This window comes from Bufo bufo, chromosome 7, assembly GCF_905171765.1.
Source record: "Bufo bufo chromosome 7, aBufBuf1.1, whole genome shotgun sequence".
Classification (NCBI taxonomy): Eukaryota; Metazoa; Chordata; class Amphibia; order Anura; family Bufonidae; genus Bufo; species Bufo bufo.
In genome coordinates, this window is record NC_053395.1 from 122198831 (window position 1) to 122220160 (window position 21330).

The following is a 21330-nucleotide window of genomic DNA, read 5'->3' on the forward strand; positions in this document are numbered from 1 at the left end:
GAATTTTTTATTCCCCTAAAGTGAGGAAAATTGGCTTCTACCTCACAGGTTTTTTTTGCCTTCCTCTGGATCAACTTGCAGGATAACAGGCCGAACTGGATGGACAAATGTCTTTTTTCGGCCTTATGTACTATGTTACTATGTTACTCAACAGACGTCTGGGGACCGAGGAGACCAGTTTCTCAAGTTTAGAAATAGGAATGCTCTTCTATTCTTGTCTAATACAGGCCTCTAACTGTTCAATCGTCTTGGGCCTTCTTTGTTGCACCTTCCTCTTTATGATGCGCCAAATGTTCTCTATAGGTGAAAGATCTGGACTGCAGACTGCACATTTCAGTACCCGGATCCTTCTCCTACGCAGCCATGATGTTGTGATTGATGCAGAATGTGATCTGGCATTATCTTGTTGAAAAATGCAGGGTCTTCCCTGAAAGAGATGACGTCTGGATGGGAGCATATGTTGTTCTAGAACCTGAATATATTTTTCTGCATTGATGGTGCCTTTCCAGACATGCAAGCTGCCCATGCCACACGCACTCATGCAACCCCTATACCATCAGAGATGCAGGCTTCTGAACTGAGCGTTGATAACAATTTGGGTTGTCCTTGTCCTCTTTGGTCCGGATGACATGGCGTCCCAGATTTCCAAAAAGAACTTCGAATCGTGACTCGTCTGACCACAGAACAGTCTTCCATTTTGCCACACTGCATTTTAAATTATCCCTGGCCCAGTGAAAACGCCTGAGCTTGTGGATCTTGCTTAGAAATGGCTTCTTCTTTGCACTGTAGCGTTTCAGGTGGCAACAGCGGATGGCACGGTGGATTGTGTTCACTGACAATGGTTTCTGGAAGTATTCCTGAGCCCATTCTGTGATTTCCTTTACAGTAGCATTCCTGTTTGTGGTGCAGTATGGTTTTACGGCCTTGACCCTTACGCACAGAGATTGTTCCAGATTCTCTGAATCTTCGGATGATGTTATGCACAGTTGATGATGATAGATGCAAAGTCTTTGCAATTTTTCGCTGGGTAACACCTTTCTGATATTGCTCCACTATCTTTCTGCGCAACATTGTGGGAATTGGTGATCCTCTACCCATCTTGGCTTCTGAGAGACACTGCCACTCTGAGAAGTTCTTTTTATACCCAATCATATTGCCAATTGACCTAATTAGTGTTAATTGGTCTTCCAGCTCTTCATTATACTCAAATTTAATTTTTCCAGCCTCTTATTGCTACTTGTCCCAACTTTTTGGGGATTTGTTGACACCGTGAAAATTGGAATCAACGTATTTTTCCTTTAAAATGATACATTTACTCGGATTAAACGTTTGATCTGTCATCTACGTTCTATTACAAATAAAATATTGACATTTGCCATCTCCACATCATTGCATTCAGTTTTTATTCACAATTTGTTTAGTGTCCCAACTTTTTTGGAATCCGGTTTGTACTTGGAGCAGTAAGCAAGGTAAGGGACGTTATATCTCCCTAACAGCACACTGGGAAAATGCAGTGGTGGCTGGGCCTGAGGCAGATAGCAGTTTGGCGCATGTCATTCCACCACCGAGGATTGCAGGGTGCTTCTCTTTGCCTCCTGTTGCTTCCTCCATCTACTCTGCTTCTTCATCCTCTACTGCCTCCTCATCCGGTCAGCGTAACACCTTCACCACCAACTTCAGCACAGCCAGGGGTAAACGACAGCAGGCAGTTTTAAAACGCATCTGTTTGGGGGACAAACCCCACACCGCGCATGAGCTGTGGACGGGAATGGAACAACAGACCGATGAGTGGTTGTTGCCAGTGAGACTTATGCCCGGCCTGGTGGTGTGCGATAATGGGCGAAATCTCGTAGCAGCTCTGGAACTAGCCGGTTTGACGCACATCCCTTGCCTGGTGCATGTGCTGAATTTGGTGGTGCAGAGGTTCCTTAAAAATTACCCCGATATGTCAGAGCTGCTGTAGAAAATGCGGGCCGTCTGTGCGCGCTTTCGGCGTTCTCACCCTGCTGTGTTTAGCATGGCAGGGGGGCGTTATAACAGACAAGCGCAGCCGCCTGTCCACAGCCAATGTGGACAAGCTCACGTTCATTAAAATGAACCAGGCATGGATCCCACAGGACTTGTCCGTACCTTGTGCAGAATAAACATGTATACCGGCCTTACCCATCCATTGTTATACTCCAGCGCAATTGATCATTGTTGTATTTTAGATATTTCCCCCTCTTTTGGGGTGTACCTAATTTAAACAAACAAAAAAAAAAGTGTTGGCTACCTCGTCCTCCTCCACCGCCGCTTCCACCTACACCGCTACGTCCACCGCCTCTTCAACCTCCTACTCCATATGGACCTCCACCTCATAGATGAAGATTATTATTTATTTTTTTTACGTATTTTATTTTAAGTCATTTCACTAATTTGTCTGATACATTGTTGGGTTACATATCCCACATTTATGGCTGTGATATACCACTTCTCTACCTAGTGGACAGGTTAATAAATTTCACTAATTTGTCTGTTACATTGTAGGGTGAAATTTACCAATTTAGGGCTGTGATATACCCCTGCTCTACCCAATGGACAGGTTAATAAATTTCATTAATTTGTCTGGTACATTGTCGGGTGAAATTCACCAATTTTTGCCTGTGATATACCCCTGCTCTACCTGGTAGACAGGTTAATACATTTCACTAATTTGTCTGTTACATATTTGGGTGACATTTACCAATTTTTGGCTATAATATACCCCTGCTCTACCTAGTGGACTGGTTAATAAATTTCACTAATTTTTCTGTTACATTGTCGGGTGAAAATCACTAATTTTTGGCTGTGATATACCCCTGCTCTACCTAGTAGACAGGTTAAAAAAAATCACTAATTTGTCTGTTACATAGTTGGGTGATATTCACCAATCTTTGGCTGTGATATAGCCCTGTTCTACCTAGTAGAAAGTTAATAAATTTCACTAATTTGTCTGTTAAATAGTTGGGTGACATTTACCAATTTTTGGCTGTAATATACCCCTGCTCTACCTAGTGGACTGGTTAATAAATTTCACTAATTTGTCTGTTACATTGTTGTGTGATATTTACCAATCTTTGGCTGTGATATACCCCTGCTCTACCTAGTGGAAAGGTTAATAAATTTCACTAATTTGTCTGTTACAGTGTCATGTGAAATTCACCAATTTTTGGCTGTGATATACCCCTGCTCTACTAGTAGACAGGTTAATACATTTCACAAATTTTTCTGTTATATATTTGGGTGAAATTCACCAATTTTTGGCTGTGATATACCCCTGCTCTACCTAGTGGACTGGTTAATCAATTTCACTAATTTGTCTATTACATTGTCGTGTAAAATTCACCAATTTCTGGCTGTGATATACCCCTGCTCTATCTAGTGGACAAGTTAATATATTTCACTAATTTTTCTGTTACATAGTTGGGTGACATTCACCAATTTTTTGTTGTGATATACCCCTGCTCTACCTAGTGGACAATGAAATACATTTCTCTAATAAGTCTGTTGGGTGAAAAATGCTCATCTTTTGCGCTAGAAAGTACATTTTCTGCTTACACTGCATTTAGGACAGTACGAATCAGGTGAGGCCAGAACAAGTACAGACTATAGTTGATTGGGGGCTGACAGTGCCTACAGTTCCTTCGCATTGTCTCCCACCCAATCCCCTGCTGAAAGAACAGAGTTGGCACCTACAGCACATGGCCATCTGTCTTTCAACTCACACCCTTGCAAGTCAGGCAAGCAGTCTGAGCCCCAAGTCATGCAGCAGTCTGTTATGCTTTTTGATGACTATGCAGGCAAGATTTCTGTGGACCATTCACATAGCCCTGCACCAGAAGTGGAAGAGATTGAGTGCACTGATGCGCAACCACTTATGTTTCAGGATGAGGACATTGGAAGACCACCGCAACACTTCTCTGATGATGACAAAACACAGGTGCCAACTGCTGCTGTTTTCTGCAGTCTGCAGACCAACAAGAAGGGCAGGGGTAAAGAGTAGGTGGAAGATGATGTGGAGGATGATGAGGTGCTAGACCTCACATGGAATCAAAGTCATGCGAGTGATGTGTGCAGTTCGGAGGGTCGCACAGAGGCACCAGCACAGTAAAAGAGGTAGCAGGTTGCAAAAGCGTCTGTTACATTCTTGGGTGACATTTAAAAATTTTTGCCGTGAATAAACCCCTGCTCTGCATAGGTGACATCTGACAGGTACATAATTTTCAAAATATTGTATGTTACATTGTCAGGTGACATTTTACCAATTATTCCATATACAAACCCCTGCTTTGCATAGATGACACGGACCTAATTTTTGTAAAATCGTCTGTTCAATTGGTGGGTGACATGAACACAGTTTTGCCGTGAATAAACCCCTGCTCTGCATAGTTCACAGGGCCTGAAATTTTAAAAAATTGTCTGTTCCATTGGTGGGTGACATTAACCCATTTTTGGCAATGAAAAACCCCTGCTGTGCATAGGTGACAGGTACTTAAATTTCTAAAATTCATCTTTAATTGACGCGCGCCACCTCCTTTCATTCAATACTTTCGCTTTAACAACTTGTCCCACATTTAAGCTCGATCACATTTTAGCCATTGACCTACCTTGGATGTGGTATCTCTTTCACATGCTCCCTCTCCGGCGTGGAACCCTGATTCGCCGCTATCCGTGATCAACATGGTAGGCTCAGAAAAGAACATCGAAAGTTGATAGAGAAGATATCCAATTGGATTGTGGACGTCATGGGGACGTGCGACATGGTGGAGCAGTATGTGTGCACACGCCTACACGTACTGATTGATGGATCTGCCCCCTTCAACTTCTGGCTCTCCTAATTGGGTACATGGCCTGAGCTTGCCCTTTATGCCTTGGAGGTGCTGGCCTGCCCTGCAGCCAGTGTATTGTCTGAACGTTTGTTTAGCATGGCTGGAGAGGGTTATCACAGGATATAGTTCCCAATGTTTTGGGGTGTACCCTAATTTAAACAAAAAAATAAATAAGTAAAACCAAAAGCCCGTGTTGGCTACCTCATCCTCCTCCACCGCCGCTTCCACCTACACCGCCACATTCACCGCCTACACAGGACTTGTTCATACCTTGTGCAGAATAGACATGTATACCACCTCACCCAGCCATTGTTGTACAGCAGCGCAGCCATTGTTGTACTGCAGCGCACTTTCTTTTTGTTTTATTTTTTATATTTCCCAATGTTTTGGGGTCTACCCAAATTTAAACAAAAAAATATAAAAAATAAATAAAAAACAAAACCGAAAACCAGTGTTGGCTACCTCCTCCTCCACTGCTGCTTCCACCTACACCGCCACATCCACCGCCTCCTCAACCTCCATATAGACCTCGTCCTCCTAGATCAAGATTATTATTTGTTATTTTTATGTATTTTATGTTATTTTAAGTCATTTCCCTATCCACATTTGTTTGCAAAGCACTTGCCATGCTCTTAACCACATTTTTCTGCCTTTTGCAGCACTCTAAACCTTTTCATGACTTTCTTAGAGCCATTTTAGTGCTCCAAAGTCCGGGTCCCCATTGACTTCAATAGGGTTCGGGTTCGGGGTCAAGTTCGTGTGCCGAACTCGAACTTATTAGCGAAGTTCGGCCGAACCCAAACTTCCAGGTGTCTGCTGAACTCTACATCAAAGACTCTATTCCTGTGTTGTGGTCTATTTTGACGACATTTTAATCTTCTTTTTAGAATTGGTCTCCCAACAGAAACAGGTCCGCCTTGTCCTAAAATTGCTTCGAGAGAATAATCTGTACACCAAATTAGAAAAAAAATTTTTTTAACAATCCTTGCTTCCATTTCTGGGGTACATAATATCTGATACTGGCCTGCAGACAGATCCTAAGAAGCAGTCCGTGATTTTGAAGTGGTCTCGTACTTCTGGTTTAAAGACAATTCAATGTTTCCTGGGGTTCGCCAACGTTTCCTGCGGTTCGCCAACTACTACTGACAGTTTGTGCACACTTGGGCAAATCCTAAGAGTTGGACAGCTGAGGCTGTACAGCTCCAGTTCTTCATCGTCCTGATGCCAGTAAGCAATTTTTTCTGGAGGTGGATGCATCGTCTATTGGAGCTGGGGTGGTGCTTTCACAAAAGTCTTCCTCAGGTAAGATGACAACTTGTGGCTTCTTCTCCAGGGCCTTCTGCGCTCCTGAGCATAACTACTTGATTGGGGAGAGAGATGTGTTGGACATCAAGATGGCATTGGAGAAATGGCGATACCATCTGGAGGGAGCTGGTCATGCTCTGGTGATCTATACCAACCACAAGAACCTCACCTATCTATAGTCTGTGCAGAGACTTAATCCTCGACAAGCTAGATGGTCCCTGTTCTTTGCCTGTTTTGATTACATTCTTTACTTTCATGCTGCAGACAAGAACATCAAAGCAGATGCTCTCTCTCGATCCTTTGATTCTACCGACCAGAAAGATGAACCCCAACATATCATCGATCCCGCTGAAAAATCTGTCTGCCCTGTCAAGGCATCCGAGATCCCATCTGGAAACACTTTTGTTGCAGAGTCTCTCAGAAAGCAGGTATTACTATGGGCACATTTTTCTAAAGTGGCAGGTCATGTCTGTCAGCGAATGACCTTCAGATTTATTATGCAGTAGTACTGGTGGCCATCCATGCGACAAGACATCCAAGAATTTGTCACTGCTTGTCTGTGCTGTGGGCAAAATAAGACTTCCAAACAATGTCCAGCTGGCCTTCTGCTTCTGTTCCTGAGGTTCCCTGTCAACAAATAGACATGGGCTTTATAAGGAATCTTCCCACTTCCTCTGTTTGTTCCGTGATTTGGATAGTGGTAGACCGTTTCTGTAAAATGGCACATTTCGTTCCTATGCCTGGACTGTCTTGTGCTCCCCAACTGGCCAAGAATTTTATCGAGCACATTTTCCGTCTCCATGGCTTCCTTCTCCGTATTGTGTCATATAGAGGCTTATGGTTCACGTCAAAATTCTGGAGCGCTCTCTGCTAGTTACTGAGTGTATCCCTGGACTTCTCTTCGGCATATCATCTGCAGTCCAACGGTCAAGTGGAGTGTGTCAACCAAATTCTTACCAACTTTTTTGTACCACTTCACTAATATTCATCACGACAACTGGGTTGAACTATTACCCTGGGCTGAATTTCATACAACAATCATGTCAGCAATAGTGTTGAGCGCGAATATTCGAATCGCGAATATTGCCATTTTGAGAATTTGCGAATATTTAGAATATAGTGCTATATTCGTATTCGTGAATAGTGCTGAATATTCTAATCGCTAATTTATTGCGAATATATTACATTGCTGATTTTCTTAATTAAAAAAACAAAGACTGGAGATCACAAATTCTCAAATTTGAAAATTTATGGCGAATATTCGGCCAAAAATTTGTGAAATATTGCGAATTAGAATATTGGCTATGAAGCTCATCACTAGTCAGCAAGTCTTCCAAGAAATCACCTTTTTGTTGTTGTTTATGGTCAACAACCTAACATCCCACTCCTGGTGTCTTCTACAAACCGGATTCCCAAAAACTTGGGACACTATACAAATCGTGAATAAAAACTGAATGCAATGATGTGGAGGTGCCAACTTTTAATATTTTATTCAGAATATAACATAAATCACGGAACAAAAGTTTAAACTGAGAAAATGTACAATTTTAAGGGAAAAATATGTTGAATCAGAATTTCATGGTGTCAACAAATCCCCAAAAAGTTGGGACAAGGCCATTTTCACCACTGTGTGGCATCTCCCCTTCTTCTTACAACACTCAACAGATGTCTGGGGACCGAGGAGACCAGTTTCTCAAGTTTAGAAATAGGAATGCTCTCCCATTCTTGTCTAATAAAGGCCTCTAACTGTTCAATCGTCTTGGGCCTTCTTTGTTGTACCTTCCTCTTTATGAGGCGCCAAATGTTCTCTATAGGTGAAAGATCTGGACTGCAGACTGGCCATTTCAGTACCCGGATCCTTCTCCTACGCAGCCATGATGTTGTGATTGATGCAGAATGTGGTCTGGCATTATCTTGTTGAAAAATGCAGGGTCTTCCCTGAAAGAGATGACGTCTGGATGGGAGCATATGTTGTTCTAGAACCTGAATATATTTTTCTGCATTGATGGTGCCTTTCCAGACATGCAAGCTGCCCATGTCACACGCACTCATGCACCATCAGAGATGCAGGCTTCTGAACTGAGCGTTGATAACAACTTGGGTTGTCCTTGTCCTCTTTGGTCCGGATGACATGGCGTCCCAGATTTCCAAAAAGAACTTCGAATCGTGACTCGTCTGACCACAGAACAGTCTTCCATTTTGCCACACTGCATTTTAAATGATCCCTGGCCCAGTGAAAACGCCTGAGCTTGTGGATCTTGCTTAGAAATGGCTTCTTCTTTGCACTGTAGAGTTTCAGCTGGCAACGGCGGATGGCACGGTGGATTGTGTTCACTGACAATGGTTTCTGGAAGTATTCCTGAGCCCATTCTGTGATTTCCTTTACAGTAGCATTCCTGTTTGTGGTGCAGTATGGTTTTACGGCCTTGACCCTTACGCACAGAGATTGTTCCAGATTCTCTGAATCTTCGGATGATGTTATGCACAGTCTTAGCTGATAGATGCAAAGTCTTTGCAATTTTGTCGCTGGGTAACACCTTTCTGATATTGCTCCACTATCTTTCTGCGCAACATTGTGGGAATTGGTGATCCTCTACCCATCTTGGCTTCTGAGAGACCCTGCCACTCTGAGAAGCTCTTTTTATACCCAATCATGTTGCCAATTGACCTAATTAGTGTTAATTGGTCTTCCAGCTCTTCGTTATGCTCAAATTTACTTTTTCCAGCCTCTTATTGCTACTTGTCCCAACTTTTTGGGGATTTGTTGACACCGTGAAAATTGGAATCAACGTATTTTTCCTTTAAAATGATACATTTACTCGGATTAAACGTTTTATCTGTCATCTACGTTCTATTACAAATAAAATATTGACATTTGCCATCTCCACATCATTGCATTCAGTTTTTATTCACAATTTGTTTAGTGTCCCAACTTTTTGGGAATCCGGTTTGTACTTCTGGTATCTCTGCTGTGGATGCAACTTTAAGAAAGTTCTCTAAAATCTGGGAGGTGACTAGGGTAGCTCTAGTAGAGGCTTCTGTGCGCATGAAGGAGGCTGCTGATAAAAGATGTAGAGATTCTCCTAAATTCCGTCCTGGTGATAGTGTGGCTTGCCTCCAAATACATCAGGCTCAAAATACCCTCTTACAAATTGTGTCTATGGTTCATCGGTTCATTTGAGATTCTCGAGCAAATTAATGATGTTTCTTACAACAAGCTTAAGCTGCCGGCCTCTCTCCGGGTACCGAATTCCTTCCACGTCTCCCTGCTGAAGCCGGTCATCCTGAATCATTTTGTCAAAAAACCTGTCTCAGCTCCTGTTATCTATAAGGTAAAAGCAATTCTGGGGATGAAGAATAGTGATGGACGAACATTTGCCGGGACGGTTCGCGAACGCAATCAAATGTTCGCGAACCGCAAGTTCGCAGCTGGTCCCATTCATTTTAATGGCAGGCGAACCTAAAAAAAAAAAAACCTTTAGGTCATATTTGCAGCCAAGAAATAATTACTAGAAGTGCACAAATAGTCCCACAACATGGATAGTGACATACCAGATGTATTATTCGAATTTGCGATCTCCATTCATAATTTTTTTCAATGCAAAATATCGGCAATATAATTTTCGCGTACGCGCATGCGCACACCAGTTATAATTATTTTTTTTCAATACCGTTTGTCTCTGTGTGTAGCAGAGGGAACGCAGAAAAACAGCAAACAAATGCTGCAGTAGCCAAATGCACGATATAGAAAGTATATTATTGGTATACACCCTGCTTCTATCAGATTTTTTGGGGGGCGACTGATATATTGCACCAGTTATAATTATTTTTTCCAATACCGTTTGTCACCGTGTGTAGCAGAGGGAACACATCAAAACCCCAAACAAATGCTGCTGTACACAAATGCACTATATAGAGAGTGCAAAGAAAATGGGGGTCAGTCAGCACATCCCAAAGCGCAGGGGCACGTTGCTATGGCGCCACATGGTCACCAAGGACTGCAATGAGAGTCCACACACTATCTCTCTCCTGGTGCCAGATGGCTTCAGTGAGTGGGGGGGAGCAGGCCAAGCTAAATACTAACACTAATTAAAATCAACCTGTGGGACAGACAAGCTGGAAGGAGGCCTGCTCCCCCCCACTCACTGAAGCCATCTGGCACCAGGAGAAAGATAGTGTGTGGACTCTCATTGCAGTCCTTGGTGACCATGTGGCGCCAGGGGTGGTGTGGAGTGGGCCCGGTGTGCATGCTGGTAACTGCTTTCCCTGGATATAATGGAGGCCATTTTGGCACCGAAAATGACGGAAATTCAGGCGGATCCAGCATGTAAGTGGAACCTACACTTTCTGAATTTTATGATAGCCGCTATGGCACATAACAGGTATATTTAGTGTTAGGAACCCGTCTAACTAGAGATTGCCTTGACGTTCGGCAGACGGGCTCAAATAATTTTGTACAAAACGATTTGCCAATTATCTCTAACTTATTAGTTCAGCATTTGCTATTATGATGCAATTTTGTACCTTATTTGATTTGCAGTGAGCTGTTGCATTGCTTGTTTTGTTTAACAAACTAAATAGAGAGTATATTATTGGTATATAACACCCCACTTCTATCCATATTTTGGGGGGGCGACTGGTATATCACACCAGTTATAATTATTTTTTTTAATTGAGTTTGTCACTCGGTGTAGCTGCAGAACCGCTCACCACTGCTGCACAATACAAATCCACTATAATATGCTTTCTATGTTAGAAAGTATATTATAAGTATATTTCACCCTCTGTACTGCACACCTATCAATAGTAACCCTATACCAGTCCTTAAAAGGACTTTTATGGACCTATTTGATAGGGTTTTTGTCCCTAACAGTCTGTCCCTGCTCCACACAGCAACTTTTCCCTACACTGACAAATGACTGAATGTAAAATGGCGGCCAGATCGGGTCTATTTATAAGGTAGGGGGTATGTCCATGTGCTAAAACTTTTCAATTGGCTGTCATGTACCACCTGATGGATGTGTCATAGGTCAAAGTTCTTCACAATGTAAAAGAATATGGCGGGCACAAATATCGCCATATGTTTGCATGTTTGGTGAATCGAGCAACGTTCGCCACGAACCGACCGCAGGGCGAACCACAAGTCCATCACTAATTAATAAGAGTAGAGGTAAAACCCTGTTTCTTGTGGATTGGAAGGGGTTTGGCCCTGAGGAAAGAATTTGGGAACCTAGAGAGAACATCAATGCACCTCTTCTTTTGATTTTTTTTTGTCTAGGTCCAGGCCTGAGGAGAGGGGATGAAAGGGGGGATGTACTGTTAGCTCAGCGGTCCGTGCCAGCACTACTGCCTCTACCCACGGGCATGGGTGCTGGGCTCCCTCTTTCCCTCCTTCTGCCATGCTGACAAGTGTGGGCAGCAGGTAGCTTAACTGTTGTGTCTGCACTGTGTCCTGCGTCCTGCTTGAGTCCTGTACTGTTTGTTAGGGCTTGCATGGGTGTGTCTCTCCTCCCTTGTGAGGCAGCACATACACACCCTCTATCTCCCCAGCCTATGGCTATATTGCAGGAAGTATTTAAAGGCACTTCCTGCCCCAGGAAAGCACCTTAGCAACTCTGAGGTTCCTAGCTTGTCTAGTTTCCTGCTTGAGCGAAGGTGTTCTGTTGATTCTCATCATTCTGTGTACTGGACTTTGTATTAAGTTTTATGGACTTTTCCTGATTGCCGCCTAACCTGACCTTGATTTACGGACTTTGCCTGACTGCCGCCTGCTGACTTTGTACCCTGACTACTCTTACGTCTAATCAACCTCGGCCTCCCAGCATCCACTGGGTGTATTGTGTCATCTGGAGGTCAGTCCAGTGGGTTCATACTCTGGTCCCGATTCCCTAATGTTCTAATTCCCCTCTGAGATAACACCTGGTACTCCTCTCGGGAAAGTGTCTCCTCACCATCAGAGGTATAATGTGAAGAAAGAGCGGTGTGCTTAGACATCGCCCTCAGAAGGAGTTGGTTAAGTGGGGCAGCGGGTTCTCACCCACTGCTCATAACATTGCCATTGAATTGTTGAATTGCAGGTAGATCAGTTAAGTGGACACCTAGGTATGGATACATAAAAATTTCCCATTTTTGAAGAGCATCTCCTCATTCATTACGTCACTGTATTATAGAGCCTTATTATAGTTGCAAATGACTAGATCAAAATATAAGTTTCTAATGTCAAATGTAGGAGCAAATGAAGCAATTTCAACAACTTTGTTCAGTCCATCAGGGAAGAGATTCTGCAGTTTGAATATCCAATATGTTTTTTTCTTATTTAAAATACTCTGTATGCTAAGCATATTGGATGGAAATGATTTGATTAGGATTACTGAAACTGCATCAAAATCGCATTTGTGTATTAACACCAGATGTTTCAATGGGCTTTGCTTTAGAAAACTGGTCTTTGTTTTATGTTGATGGCCATTCATTTGGCCTCTGAACATCTGACATGTTCAATTGACATATTGAAAGCCAAAGCTAGGATTCAAAAGATTAATAACATTCTGATCCACATGTAAGTCCTTCAGGTTGAATTATTATTTAATTATTATTTACAAGTAACTTAAAATCAGTTTTTCACTATTTTCTATAATATTGCAGTATTAGCATTTTTCAGACCCTTTCACTTTTTCACGTTATATATTGCAGTCTCGTGCTAAACAAAAAAAATAAAGTTTACCCCATCCGTCTGCATTCAATACCCCATAATGATAAAGTGAAAAACAACATTTTTTTGAAAATTAAATTAAAAAAAAAGGAAAAACAAAAATTTTACATGTATATAAATGTTCAGACCCTTTGCTATGCCACTTAAAATTTTGCTTTGGGGGGGAGGGTCACTTTTCTGTTCATCATCTTTGAGATGTTTCTACATCTTGATTGTAATTTCACTTGTAGTAAATTCAGTTGAGTGGAAATGATTTGGAAACTTTTGTCTATATTATAACTCATAGCTGACAATACAAATTAAAGCAAATACAGTACCAAGTAGAGATGGCCTTGCGGTTCGCCTGGCGGTCGTTTCGCGGCGAACTTTGCGTTTTCGCGATTCGCCGAACATATGGAGAAATTTGCTCCCGCCATATTCTTTTACATTGTGATGGACACATCTATCAGGTGGTACAGGACAGCCAATTGAGACATTTCAGCACATGGACATACCCCCTACCTTATAAATAAACCTGATCTGGTCGCCATTTTACATTCAGTGTTTTGCCACTGTAGGGAGAGGTTGCTGTGTGGGGCAGGGACAGGCTGTTAGGGACACCAAACGCTAGCTAATAGGGCCACAAAAGTCATTTTAAGGACTAGTATAGGTGTGCTATCGATATGTATGATACACAAAGGGGTGCGATATACTTATAATATACTTTTATAATGAGTTAAAAACACATAGATCTATATAGTGATCACCTGGAAGTCAGGGGCCTAGGGGCTAGGGGCTTACTAGGGCCATTTTTATATAGGGTAAGGTTCCGGACAAGGTCGCTCTTATCAGGGCGGGTGGTCTGTGGTTAGGTTATCAGGGCCAGAATAGCACCCCCTTGTAGGGCAATATCAGGGACAGTTCTTTGCCCACCCTGTCCTTCAATACCACATCATCATCTAGCCCAGGGATGGATGTTTTTTTGCTTTCCCTCCTGGATTCATCGATATGCACTGGAACCCCCAGGATTTTGGTAGGACATATGGTTTCTGATTTGGTGCCGCCGAGCACCTGATTTAGTGCCGTCGAGCACTTGTTATTGCCTACCACATCTATGCTTTTTACTTAACTTTAATTTATATTCATTTTGAGGGATATCTTTTCCATTCACACGTCCGCAAAATGGGTCCGCATCCGTTCCGCAATTTTGCGGAATGGGTGCAGACCCATTCATTTTCAATGGGGCCGGAATGTGCTGTCCGCATCCGCATTTGCGGATCCGCACTTCAGCATCTGTGCTTCCTTTTCTGCAAGAAAATAGAACATGTCCTATTCTTGTCCGCAATTGCAGACAAGATTAGGCATTTTCTATTATAGTGGCAGCGATGTGCAGTCCACAAATTGCAGAATGCACATTGCCGGTGTCCGTGTTTTGCGGATCCGCAAAACACTCAGACGTGTAAATGGACCTTCATAGTAAAATTATTAAAGGTTACATTTTATCTTCATGTATATTCTAATGGATTACCTTCCTTGTACAATGGTATAATATACTTTCTATGTTAGAAAGTATATTATAGTACATTTATGGGAGAGGCTTAACTGTGATGAGAGGGTGAAGCGCTTCCCCTGACCTAGCTGGCTGTGTTGTGCCGGAAGCGAGGGTAAGCCTAGTAGTGGGCATACCCTAAAAGGGAGTGTTTGAGAACAGGGGGGGTGGGTGGGTGTGAACAGAAGCGCCCTGAGGAGCTGGAGCTTAAAAAAGGTAATATGCCCCTCCCACAAATTCAGGCTGACTTTTCAGCCTTCCACTTATGGGAGAGGCTTAACTGTGATGAGAGGGTGAAGCGCTTCCCCTGACCTAGCTGGCTGTGTTGTGCCGGAAGCCAGGAGCGAGGGTTAGCCTAGTAGTGGGCAAAAATAAACGAGGAGAGCAGGGTAGTGACCAAAAGCCTTTAACACCACCCAGAGAGCAAGATTACAAAATGCCTGGGAAATCTCAAAATGCGGGTTCGGGGTGTATCTCGTGAAGCAAGAAGAGCGCCACCTACCCATGCATTTAATCACGTGCGCCGGGCCCCGTTTTTGATGCTGAGGACGCGGCTCTGGTTCGGAGCGAGTGTCCTGTGATGGCCAGCAGGTTATAACCGAGACCTGAGGCCAGCGTTCTGATGTGGGACACAAACTGGATTGACGACAGGGGCCCCCCCACGCCAAGGAAGCAGCGGGGCCTCTGGGAAGGCATCTTGCAACAGGGCCAGCAATTGACGGGGGACCATGACTGGCCACCAATCGTTGGAGGTTTTAAAACCCGGCCTCCGAGGGAGGTCCATGCTGATTGGCCTTCGTGGAAGGGAGCCAGAGGACGAAATGGACATGGGCCCAGGACAACTGTCGCACCTGCGACCCCTAACGTTTAGGGGAGGTGCTGGTGAACTCACCTGGCCTGAGGAACCCGTAAAACCCGAGATACATGGCTGCCTTAATAATCAAACTAGGAGAGTGGCCAAAAAGGAAATCCATCCAGCGCGGACGAGAGTCGCCTAAACATCTCGCCGGAGACAGGCTGCCTACGGGCGGGAGGGACGTCCCCGCACTTCTGGATCCCCCTAAGGGCAGCTTTTACCGCCTGCGCTGAAAAAATGGAACCTCCATTCGGGTTATGAAGCATTGCGCAGTGCTGTCTCCCCGCTAGGTACAGCTTGATGGAGTTGAATGACAGCCTGAGATTGCGGTGACAGTGGGCTATAACCGCCAGGGTGTAGGAGACATCGTCCAAGCCACCTGCGGATAGGACCTGGCGAACCTTCGTAAACCCTGACACCGGCTTGGTAGTTCCTGATGGTATTGGGGGAGAGGGAGTGCTGAACCAAGTTCCTGGCGTGAGCAAGGAGGAATATGAGATCGGAACGTAGTACGACTGGTGCTTACGAGAAGGCTTGAGTCGGTCCGGGCAACGTACCTGGCTTAGAGGTTACTACCTGTATCGATGTGTTGGGTCACCTGACCTTGATCCAAATGTCGCATAAATGAACGATCAGGACACGTTCCTGAGAGGGCAAATCATAAGGTTCGGAAGGAAAAAGAGAACATAACTGAGGAGGGTGACGGGACTGGGTGAACCAGGAGATAGAGGTGGGTATGAGCCTGGGCGATCCAGGAGACAGAAGTAGGTGTGAGCCTGGGTGATCCAGGAGACAGAAGTAGGTGTGAGCCTGGGTGATCCAGGAGACAGAAGTAGGTGTGAGCCTGGGTGATCCAGGAGACAGAAGTAGGTGTGAGCCTGGGTGATCCAGGAGACAGAAGAAGGTGTGAGCCTGGGTGAACCAGGAGACAGAAGAAGGTGCGTGCCTGGGCGATCCAGGAGGCAGAGGTAGGTGCGTGCCTGGGCGATCCAGGAGGCAGAGGTAGGTGCGTGCCTGGGCGATCCAGGAGGCAGAGGTAGGTGCGTGCCTGGGCGATCCAGGAGGCAGAGGTAGGTGCGTGCCTGGGCGATCCAGGAGGCAGAAGTAGGTATGAGCCTGGGCGAACCAGGAGACAGAGGCAGGTATGAGCCTGGGCGAACCAGGAGACAGCGGCAGGTATGAGCCTGGGCGAACCAGGAGACAGCGGCAGGTATGAGCCTGGGCGAACCAGGAGACAGCGGCAGGTATGAGCCTGGGCGAACCAGGCGACAGAGGCAGGTATGAGCCTGGGCGAACCAGGAGACAGCGGCAGGTATGAGCCTGGGCGAACCAGGAGACAGAGGCAGGTATGAGCCTGGGCGAACCAGGAGACAGAGGCAGGTATGAGCCTGGGCGATCCAGCGGAAAACAGCGGCACATGAATAAAAGCACATACACATACCGCACGGTCCTGCCGCCCCTACAAATCGGTACAGGTAACGGCAGGCAAATGATCAGTGAGCAATGACCGCGTATGGAGTTAGGTCCAAAGCTGCGAGTTTCCAACTCGGTGAGTCGAGCTCATGGCAATTGGACTTTCTAACGATCTGCTGCGTCTGTGTATGCAAGCTAAACAGAGTAAACCTGTGCTGAGAAGTTATATCTAAGCCCTGAGTGGTATTGTCTGCGTCAACCAAACCTAACGGGTTTGGTCCCGTCGGCTAATCTGTAGTATCTAACCAACCATGTGAGACAATTTCCCTGAGCAGTGTGACTAACCATATAACGTTAATGAGGTTAAGCCCTAATCTACATCTGGCGAGACCCCCAGATCTCCCCTTGTTGCAAGACAGCAGCATATAACGTGAAGTACATACATATAACACATGGCACTGTCGCCACCATAGAATAGATGACTGCAGTGAGCGTTTAGTGACCGCTGAATGGGTATGGCGTGCAATGATGACCTGGCCTACTCGTGGTGAGACCCCGGTTTCTTTAAACACCGTGCTGAAACAAGCGACCCTTCCAGCCCAGCAGGGCCCCCGGGGCCCTCTCCCTAAGGCTATCATTCACATGTCCGAAATTTGGGTCCGCATTCGTTCCGCAATTTGCGGACCCATTCACTTTCAATGGGGCTGGAACGGATGCAAATCCACATTTCCTGGATCCGCATCCATTTTTTCGGGATCCGCATCCATTTTTTTGGGATCCATTTTTTCGGGATCCGCAATTTCGTTCCTGGAAAAATAGAACATGTCCTATTCTTGTCCGCGATTGCAGACCAGAAAAGGCATTTTCTATTATAGTGTTTGTGATGTGCGGATCCGCAAATTGCGGATCGCACATTGCAGGTGTCCGTGTTTTGCGGATCCGCAAAACACTTACGCACGTGTGAATGGACCCTTAAGAGGAAATGAGGATAACTTTGTTTTCCTCTCGCCTAACGCTGCGTGGCACGGCGGGAGTGCGTATGAGATGGCTTGTGGTTGGGACCTACCGAGGGTTATTTATTTATTTTTTTGCGGCTGTTTGTGGACGTGGGCCGTTGTTGCCCAGGGGCTAGATACCCCTACTACGTATAGCCTGTTTTGACAGGGGTGCCAGGCTTGCCTGGTTCGAAATGGAATGGCAGGGGGGGGTGACCATGCGGACCAGCAGACTGGGGGACGGGGACCACTCGTCCTAAGTAGTACGTAGGGCGGGAGACCTGGTTGTGGGGCCAGAATCAAGGTGTGTTTCGAGAGGGGGAGGGCCCCGTGGGTACAGGATTAACCCAGGCTGGGGCCACCGCACTGGAGCCGCCACGTCGCATGGATCTGCCGGGCCTAAATGAAGATTCCGGCGTGCGCTCCACTCTGGAACGCACGCCGAACACGTGACCAGGCCCAGGCCCGGCGGAGGGATTCCGGCGTGCGCTCCAAGCTGGAACGCACGCCGACCACGCGACCTGGAGCTCATGCCTGGTGGCGGATTTCCGGCGTGCGCTCCACGCTGGAATGCACGCCGGGCTGCAGCGGAGCCCTAAGTAAAGACGGGACGGGGGAGGCCGTGTGGAGGGGGGGGACCCGCGGGCCGAACCCTGCCCCTGCCTGCTGCCTCGGGAGGGAGTTGGATGGGGAAAAGAAAGGAGACAGACAAGACAAGAAACAACTTGGGGCAGGAATGTGTATAGGCATGCGTTCCACGCTGGAACGCACGCCGACTCAGGGAGCCGGAAGTATGGCACAGAATTTACCTCTCCTGAAGACGTGAACGGCAATGTATGAAAATGAAACTAAGTAGATGAAAGCAACTCACAACGTGCACGGATGCAGTACCAGAGCAAGCGACTCCCTAACCAGCTGTGAACAGAAGCGCCCTGAGGAGCTGGAGCTTAAAAAGGTAATATGCCCCTCCCACAAATTCAGGCTGACTTTTCAGCCTTCCACTTGTATTGTGCGGCAGTTGTGTGCGGTTCTGTTGCGATACTGCAGGTATATAGAGGGACAAGCGTTATTGGAACAAATAATTTCTACTGGTGTGATATACCAGTCGTCCCCCCCCAAAAACTGATTGAAGTGGGGTGTTATATACCAATATACTTTCTTTATAGTGCATTTGGGTACTGTATAGTGCACTTGCGCGTACGCGAAAATTATATTGCCGATATTTTGCATTGAATTTTTTTTTATCGAGATCGCAAATTTGAATAATACATCTGGTATGTCACTGTCCATGTTGTGGGACTATTTGCGCACTTCTAGTAATTATTTCTTGGCTGCAAATATGAGCTGAAGGTTTTTCAGGTTCGTCTGCCATTAAAATGAATGGGACCCGCCGCGAACTTGCGGTTCGCAAACATTTGTTCGCGCGATCTCGTTCGTAAGCCGTCCCAGCCGATGTTCGTCCATCACTAGTACCAAGCTTTGAGAAGAAAAGGTGCCTATAAAACTTACAGACAGGGTTGTGTGGAGACCTGGAGAAGGGTATAAAATAAATTTTGCTCTACTAAAAGTGGACTTCATAATAAGATGACTGGAACCATCAGGACTCTTCCTATTGATGGCCACCCAACCAAACTAACTGATCAGGGGAGAAGGGCCTTGGTAAGAGAGGTGACAAAGAACCCAATAGTCACTGTGGCTAAGCTCCAAAGATTCTGTGTGCTATTGGGGGAATTGTCTAGGTCAACCATGACTGCAGCATTCCACCAATAGCCCAAAATAAGTCTTTGCTCAGTAAAAGGCAAATGAAAGTTTGCAAAAACAGCTAAACAGCTAAAGAACTCTCAGACTGTGAGAAAAAAAAAGATTTTCTGGTTTGATAAAACAAAGATTGCACTTTTTGGTTTCAATTCTAAGCATCATGTTTAGAGGAAACCAGGCACTGTTCAATACAATCCCTACAGTAAAGCATGGTGGGGGGCAGCATTATGATATCGGAATGTTTTTCAGTGACTTAAACAGGGAGACTGGTCAGAGTTGAGGGAAAGCTGTATGGAACAAAGTACAGAGATTATTAATGAAAACTAGTGATGAGCGGCAGGGGCTATATTCGAATTTGCGATATTTTACAAATATTTTGTAGAATATTTGTCATATATTCGCGAATTTCGAGAATTCTAAATTATTTTATTGAATGCGATAAATTGGCAATGTAAAAATCACATAATGCGATTTCGTAACTCGAAATACAGGCATGGGTCACTTTGGCTACATTTTTCAAGCTGGTATAAGTTTCCTGAGACTGGAGAAAATGGTTGGCACGGCAGAACATTAGAATAGCTTTATGTGCAGATAGAGTCAAATGTTCCAATATATTCACGATTGCGTTAATCGGCAGTGATTAGAATATTTTTCGCACTACGTGCAACTTCACATTTTAGCAGGTCTGACTACAGATTACTGATTGGCGCCCTAAGTATTGTTGTGAACTTGACATTGCTTCCTTCTTATTGGCCCACAAGCAAGAAGCAGAGAGGAATCATGTGTTCAGATTGAAAAAAAAATCCAAATATTCGATATAACGAATATATAGCACTATATTCTAAATAGCAAATAAAAATTTGCTATTTGAATATTCGTGCTCAACACTAATGAAAACCTGATTCAGAGTATTCTGGAACTCAGACTGGGCTGAAAGTATACCTTCCAACAAGACAATGTCCCTATGCACATACCAAGACAACACAAGAGTGGCTTAGAAATAACTCTGTGAATGCCTTGAGTGGTCCAGCCAGAGCCCTGACTTGAAACCAATCAAGTATTTCTGGAGAGAACAGAATATACTGTCTACTGTCACCATCCAACTTAACAGAGCTTGAGAGGATATGCAGAGAAGAATGGCAGAATGGCAGACAATTCCTCAAATCAATGTGTAAAGACTGAAGGCTGTAAAAGCTGCTTTAACTAAGGCTACTTTCACACTGGCCTTTCTGGGTCCGCCTGTGAGATCCGTTTCAAGGCTCTCACAAGCGGCCCAAAACGGATCAGTTCAGCCCCAATGCATTCTGAATGGATAAGGATCCGTTCAGAATGCATCAGTTTGGCTCTGTTCCGCCTCCATTCCGCTCTGGAGGCGGACACCAAAACGCAGCTTGCAGCGTTTTGATGTCCGCCTGGCGATGCGGAACCAAACGGATCCGTCCTGACTTACAATGTAAGTCAATGGGGACGGATCCGTTTTTATTGACACAATATGGTGTAATTGTAAACGGATCCGTCCCCCATTGACTTTCAATGTAAGTCAGGACGGATCCGTTTGATTTAGACTTAGATTTTTTTTAACAGAGTAATGCAGACGGATCCATTCTGAACGGATACCAGCGTTTGCATTATAGGTGCGGATCCGTCTGTGCAGATACCAGACGGATCCGCACCTAAACGCAGGTGTGAAAGTAGCCTAAGTGGTGAGTACAGAGACTGAATACTTATGCTAATGCAATATTTCAGTTTAGTTTTTTTATGGGGTATTAAGCATAGAATGATGGCGAAAAAAAATATAAATAATAATAATAATATTGTTAATTTTAGTACAAGGCTTAACAAAATGTGAGAAAAGTGAAAGGGTCTGAAGACTTTCCCAATGAACTGTACATTAAGTTAAAAAGACAGCTTTAGAAATA